Here is a 6,418-nt window from a genome sequence, read left to right as displayed (position 1 = left end):
TCACCTCACTACCTGGATTTTGGACTACCTCACCGACCGACCACAGTATGTGAGGACTCAGGGCTGTGTGTCGGACAGGGTCGTCTGCAGTACAGGGGCCCCACAGGGAACGGTTCTGGCTCCGTTCCTCTTCACCATCTACACTGCAGACTTCTCCCACAACTCCACCCAGTGCTTCCTGCAGAAGTTCTCTGATGACTCTGCTATAGTCGGCCTCATCACTGATGGGGACGACAAGGAGTACAGAGGACTGACTCAGGACTTTGTGGACTGGTGCCAGCTGAACTACCTCCAGATCAATGCCAGTAAAACCAAGGAGCTGGTGGTAGACTTCCGCAGGCACAAACATCCTCCACTGCAACCACTGAACATCCAAGGTATGGACATTGAGACTGTGGACAGCTACAGGTACCTTGGTGTTCATCTGAACAACAAACTGGACTGGACTCATAACTCAGACGCCCTCTACAGGAAAGGGCAGAGCAGGCTGTACCTGCTGCGGAGACTCAGGTCGTTTGGAGTGGAGGGCCCACTCCTGAAGACCTTCTATGACTCTGTGGTGGCCTCAGCCATCTTTTATGGTGTGGTCTGCTGGGGTGGCAGCATCTCTTCTGGGGACAGGAAGAGACTGAACAGGCTGATCCGAAGGGCCAGCTCTGTTCTAGGATGCCCTCTGGACCCAGTGGAGGTTGTGAGTGACAGGAGAATGGTGGCTAAGCTGTCATCCCTGCTGGACAACATCTCCCACCCCATGCATGAGACTGTGACAGCACTGAGCAACTCCTTCAGTGGGAGACTGCGGCACCCACGGTGTGGGACGGAGAGATTTCGCAGGTCTTTCCTCCCCACTGCTGTCAGACTCCACAACAAAGACTTTAACTGATCATACACACACATCCACAAATGTGCAATAACACAAATGTGCAATAATCTTTCTGGCACCGTTGTATTTTTCACTCTGTTGTATATAGCATTTGTATTCTATTTTTATCCTATTGCATATTTTATTCTATTTTATTCTACTGTATATAGTATTCTATTTTTATTCTATTCTGTACAGTTGTGTACTGTATTTATTCTTATTTTATTTTATTCTAATTGTCCTTCATAACTTTTGCACTGTCCACTTCCTGCTGTGACAAAACAAATTTCCCACGTGTGGGACTAATAAAGGTCATCTTATCTTATCTTATCTTATATATATAAAACCACAAAGTTTTCTACAGTACCAGCTGTAAAGTAATGTGTATTATAGCATAGCCTACATTTTTCTTTTGTTGTTGTTGTTTTTGTTGGTAAAACAGTAAATTGGAAAATTCCATAACAACAACAGTTATATTTTGGCATTAAAAATGTGATTTTGATTGTAACACATCCCCATTAAGCTTCCCCACTCCAAACACATAAAAAAATGATTATGGTAATGCTGTTAATGTAAGACAGCTGTGGCTGATAAATTTGTATTTAATCTTACTAAGAACATGTGATGAAGCACAGTAATTAGCCTGTTTTTTGGATAGGTCCTACTTTGCTATATAAATGTAATTTTAGTCCATTGTTGGGTGGTTGCCAGGTGATGTGATGTAAATTATCATAATATTCAAATTAGATGTAATTGTCATGATTTTAAATTGGAGATAATTTATATGAATTTCAGGAGCAGAACCACAGCTCATACACTCTCCGTCAGGATCCAAACACAGAGGCTGAACTAAACGAAAAGCAAGCCGTTTACTGTGGCTGGTGCAAAACGTGAACTAAACAGGAAAACCAAATTAACAAGGAACTAATCATTATACCATACAAATACTTGACAATACCTTGGAGACATGAGGGAGGGTTAACAGACGCACCAACAAAGGTCTGAGGACGACAGAGACAATATATTACAAATAAACTCAGAGACAATTCAAAATAATACAAAAATACAAAATAAACTCAAAATGCTCACGCTCTCCTTCCAGGTCTCGTCTACATATCCTGTGCTCTCTGCACTACAAGGTGTTTGTTTTCATTTTCATGCTGAGGCCTTCTCAAAATGGCAACGTCAATGAATCCTTACTCCATCTGCCATTATCTACTAGAAATGCTGTCAAATCTACAGGAAATGAGGATGTGGTCCCAGGTAGTTAAATAATAACATGCTTTTCTAAGGTGTTATAGATGCACAATAAAACTGGACATTTTACCCCATTGGTAGGTGCTTGCTGGCCAACACAGTGATATCATATTATCTGTTATAGGTAAGTTTGTTTGTTGAACTCCTGATTCGTGTCAGAGGGGTCCGCTTCATATGTATCCACAATCCCTTCTCTGCACATGTTCAAACCACTTCAGCACGGCCTCTCTAACTTAGTCTCCCTACTTAACCTGAGCTCTCCCTCTGATGCACTGATTTAAAATCCTGGTTACTCCTAAAGAGAATTGTAGCATCTTCAGCTCTGCACAACACAGCTTGATAAAATACATCCCTTTTTTAAAGTCACACCCAACACAACACTCTTATTGTAGTGACTGTTTGTGGTAATTGACACATGCACAAGACTCATCTAGAGAATTTTAATATGCACCATGTTTTGTGTTCAAAAGTCTATTTAACGAAAGAGCTTTATCTCTTCCATTATAAATTCCATTATTAATGGGTTTTTTTTTTTTTTTTTTTTTTTTTTAAACCTGTCCCGTTTGGTTCTTTTGCCATCAGAATTATTGTCTAAAGGCGAAGAAAGATGCCCAACGGATTTACTTTACCAAATGGACCATCCCAGCCTTGCCGTAATGGTCTATTTGATTTACCTTTTATTGTTTATTTTATTTTATTTTTTTATTTTTACTTGCTAGATACGGGACAGGGGAAAAGAAAAGGGAGAAAGAAAGAGGGGGAAAAAAAAAAAACAGCGGAGAAGAGGGATGGGGATAAAGGGCAAAAAACAAAAACCAACAAAATAAGCAGACAAAAAATACATATATCGATCACCTGGATCACCTGTTGAGAAAGAAAAAAGAAAACAAGCAGAAGAAAACGAGAGTAATAGAATAAACAACATCACGATGATATATGGGAATATAACACTAAATACTTAATATTAAACATTATTGTGCAGCACGTAAGATCGACAGCGCACAGTGTGCTTTGAGGTAGGAGCCAAAAAGGGTGTAGTTTGTGTGTGTGATCACCCGTGTGTACACCTGTGAGCATGAGCGCGCTTGTTTTTAAAAGGTTCCTTCATGTAATGATCTGCTAGAGGGTGTGGGGAGCCACAGTCCCATCCTCCAGGGCATGAAGCAGGTATGGAGGAGATCAAAACTCCAGACATCCAGAGGCCCCCAGAACACAAGAGACCAAGGAAGACCAACAGAGGGGCAGCCGCGCCACTATCCCAGAAAGAGTTGAGGAGAGTCCCAGATGAGGGATCACTCAGCAGCCGCGGAGCAGAAGCCAGGGGGGGTTGCAGTGACGTGCCCATGAGCTCCGCCGGCAGCCAGCTGTGCCTGAGTGACCGAGCCCCAGGCCGAGAGGCCGAGGGCACCCCACCCCTGAAGTGGCCCGAGCGAGCCCCAGGTTCCAGGCCCCGATAAGCAGCCGCCAAGGAGTGAGCCGGTGTGTACCCGGTATGGAGGAACTAGTGGGGGAGGTTGTCACATCTTGCAGGAGCTTTCCTCTCCTCAGGAATTCTCTCTGCAGGAGGGGGAGATATAGGAGAGGTGGAGGAAGATCTCAGCCTGGGCGTCTATTGTCTTGTGTAGTCTGGAAGATGAGTGGATGATGGGGTGGGTGCAGTTTTCTCTGTAGTGGGGTCGGGTGGGCTGTCCCGGGCTCTGTGGGGCCGGGCGGCGCTGCTGCACTGGGCCCTGGTCCGGATGGGCCTGGGCCCCCTTTCCCTGGCGGGTTGCAGAGTATGGGGGTGCCTACTGGGGTCAGCGGGGGAGCTGGCCCCAGGGAGGGGTCACTTGCCCCTCCCTTTCTTCCCTCCCCATCTCCAGCTGCCTCCCTCTTCCCGCTCCACCACAATCACCCACACTGTTAGAGTGGATTGTTAAATGTTTGTCATTTTTATGCTTGCCAACTTTGATGAAAGGGATTCCACTGTCCTTCCCCCCATTCTCGGGGTTCTGGGTGAGGGGCTGTAGGGTTGATTACAGACACATCCTATCTGGAAGGTCTGTTTGATGTAAGCTTCCTGCCCAGCAGGAGGTCTCTCTCTCACACACACACACACACACACACACACACACACACACACACACACACACACACACATATACATACAGTGCCTCGTCTTTGTAACCAAGGGGGGGTTAAGAGGGGAGGTACGTGTTGTAAACTATTGTGTGAACTGTAACAGTTTGTCAATAAATAGCTGCGAGGGAAGCTGCTCTTTGAAGGACTTTGGGCTGGAGACAGGTTAGGAGCGTGAGCTCCAAGAGCTGGTTCTTGACCAAAGGCCTCCCTTGCGCAAGTAAAAACGATCTATCGCTGTTGCCTTGTTTTTCTTTCATGGGAATAAGTCCTGGATACAGCGGGGTCTGAGTTTAGACCCAACACACACATGCAGGGCCTTGGGGTAGGGGTGTGTCACCAGGGTGCAGAGGAGGCATCCCCCCCCTCTGTCCCCTTCTGGCTGCCTCTGCCTCAATTTTATCTCACAACTTAGACATTCACATTACTCACACTCTCATAACACATACATATAGGATCTTGTGGGTGGGCTCACAACACGGACTCCAAATTACCATCAGGGTGTACACCTCACCCCTGGCGTCGTTGCCCACCTCTCAATTTTAAATACACGTAGACATTGAGGGCTATCAGGAGGGGCTATGCGCTTACCTGCTGCTCTCTGGCAGGTAGCTCCATGCCCTCCTGGGTTTTAATTGCACCTTAGAACACATATACATCAACACTACATATGAGCGGGTAGAGGGAGGTTTGGAGTCTTCTCACACCCCCGGTCTCTGCGGCCTGCTGGAGCGGGGGGGGCTAGGAGGAGGAGTTGGCCGTCCGACTGGGGTCTGGTGTGTGGGGCCTGCCTGCTGCTGCGGAGTCGGGGCAGTCTGCTTCTCCCCACTGCAGGGAAAAGGGTAACACCACCTGGGTCTGGGTGCAGTTTCCCCCTCCAGGGGCAAGGGTACCTAGACCCGGTTCTTAGAGTACGCTTGGGGAGTGTGATTGTGTGTACAGCGTCTCTTTATGTCTGTCTCCACGTTGGTTGAGTGTGGAGTAATTGCCTATGAGAGCATGAGGGTGGAAATGGATGTTTGTATTTGAGTGTGCCTGTATGTCTGTGTCTATATGTCAGGTTGGGTATCAGATGCCACCTCTCTGGGGACATCTCAGGCACTCCAAGGTTTGGAGGCCTATCTCCCCCCACCACTTCCCCTGCCGGTGGCAGACGCCCTCAGACATCGGTGCGTTGGTGGTTCTTTGTGTCCGGGGGTGGGCGTCCGGGTACACTCCATTATTAATGTTAATAATTAAAGAAAAACAAACTGATCTCTTGGTTGTACCCCAGTTGCTTTTTTCTCTCATTCTGAGATGAATAAGAAATTGCTGTCTCAAAGTTCCTTAAACCAGATGGTTCATTTTGGTCTTCTGGCCATCGTTAATTGAATAGTTTGAGATCAGAGGAAAACATGATTTCTTTCCCATTGGGAAAGTTTGTTTTGAAGAGATTTTTTTTATGACTTTGACTCAAAAAGTTCTGATTAAAAAATATTTAGTAATGAATGCAAATATTTAAGCAAACAGCTAACCAATTTTCTTTTCTGCTCAAACTGCACTAATATTGTTGAAACTGGTTCATGTGTAGTTCCGAGAGGAATAATATAATGAAAAGCAGTTTGTGTATCCATTGATCTATCTGTCTGTCCGCCTGTCTGTCTGTCATCAGTCGGAGGAAGCCAGTACTCATAGAGAACCCACACACACATGAGGAGAACATGCAAACTCCAGATGGTGGATTTGAACCTTCTTGCTGTGAGGCAACACTGGCAACAATTTTCTAAACAAATTAAATTGAAAATTGAAGTTCTAGCAGCATTTGAGTCTCCCTGGACATTCCCCATTGCTTAATTATTTTCACCCCAAAAGTAATTATGGAAAGCACAACAGAAGACTTTAAGGGATGAACATTTCTCAGATAATGATGCAACTTTTTCATTTTAGAATTGATGATTAAATATATCAATTTGAACTAATTTGCTTCACAAGTCAGTCAGTCTTTCTCTTCACACACACACACACACACACACACACATGTCTGGTTTGCTATCCTCGTGGGGACATCCCATTGACATAATGCTTTCCCTAGCCCCTTACCCTAACCCTAACCATTAAAAATGAATGCCTAACCCTAACCCTTACCCTAAACCTAACCATAACCTAATTGTAACCCTGACAGTAAAACCGCATTTTGAGTGT

This window comes from Pelmatolapia mariae, linkage group LG18 (assembly GCF_036321145.2).
Source record: "Pelmatolapia mariae isolate MD_Pm_ZW linkage group LG18, Pm_UMD_F_2, whole genome shotgun sequence".
Lineage (NCBI taxonomy): Eukaryota > Metazoa > Chordata > Actinopteri > Cichliformes > Cichlidae > Pelmatolapia > Pelmatolapia mariae.
Note: the sequence above shows the minus strand (reverse complement) of the source record.